This window comes from Myotis lucifugus, unplaced genomic scaffold (genome assembly GCF_000147115.1).
Source record: "Myotis lucifugus unplaced genomic scaffold, Myoluc2.0 scaffold_825, whole genome shotgun sequence".
NCBI lineage: Eukaryota > Metazoa > Chordata > Mammalia > Chiroptera > Vespertilionidae > Myotis > Myotis lucifugus.
This window is the reverse complement of record NW_005871873.1, coordinates 33,295-34,261: the sequence shown is the minus strand read 5'-3', so window position 1 is coordinate 34,261 and position 967 is coordinate 33,295. Positions and strand designations below refer to the sequence as shown.

The following is a 967-nucleotide window of genomic DNA, read 5'->3' as shown; positions in this document are numbered from 1 at the left end:
AAGATTGGATTCCTAAAGGCTCTGAGGAGGAATTTTAAAAGCAAAAAACAGTCCTCCTCTTAACGGGCCTAGTTATCTCCAGAATATTTTTCTTTGAATGCCGTGGAAATGACTAAAGGATGGCATTTCATTGAAAGACCCACCGGTGAGGATAGGACTGAAAGGTCGAGCCCTGGTTCTATTCATGAAAATGAACATTTATTGTCGGATTTAATGATTCGTTTTTATTCCGCATGGCCTCTAGGGGAAGTCTCAGGGTGGGTTGGATAAAATAGGGTTTGTTGTTTGAGTTCATTATCTGCCTTCACCTGCCCAATTATTTTCTGGGGTGATAGATAGCCGATGGAACAAAACTTTCCCACAAATCAGCATTGATTAGGGGGGTTCCCAGCCCTTTACAATAAACATTGGCCAGTTTGGCTGTTTGGTGTTTAAAAAGAAACAAAACAAAAAAAACACAGTTGAACTTATTGATCTGTTTATGGTCCTTCATCGTATAATCTTAATGTGCTTTTGGGGGACCCAGGAAGGAAAATGAAGAAGGCAGGTGCTGTGTTTCCCTTGTAAAGGGTGGGCTAGCCCGTTCATCGGTCTACTCATTCGATGGAAAGGACACGTGATTCATCCTCTTCTGGGTCTCAGGATGCGCCCACGAGCGCAAGCATTCTGGGGCGGGTGTCGCACGCGGCCCCCCCGATGCTCTGTACTAACTGTAGTCGACTTTGATACGCTGTGTCTGAGTGCTGGTGTTGTGGCTTTACTACCTCCCTTTTTCTCTCTCCTTTTTTTATCCTGTCTTTCGCCGCTGCTTTCCACCTCTGTCCAGCGCCACCTCCCGCCGGGGCCAGTGGCCAGCCTCCTCCGGCACCGCCTCCATCCCACGCCACAGGCATCTCAGCTCCAGTGCCAGAGGCCACTCCTGATTACGCTGGAGTGACCGCCCTGACACCTGCCCCCAACCCCTACA

General features: G+C 48.6%; 1 protein-coding gene across 1 annotated transcript in view; it reads left to right on the top strand.

Moving 5' to 3' along the window:
- Positions 1–967, top strand: part of ENAH (ENAH, actin regulator) — a 92,359-nt gene that overhangs the window by 70,805 nt on the left and 20,587 nt on the right. The window lies entirely within an intron of this gene.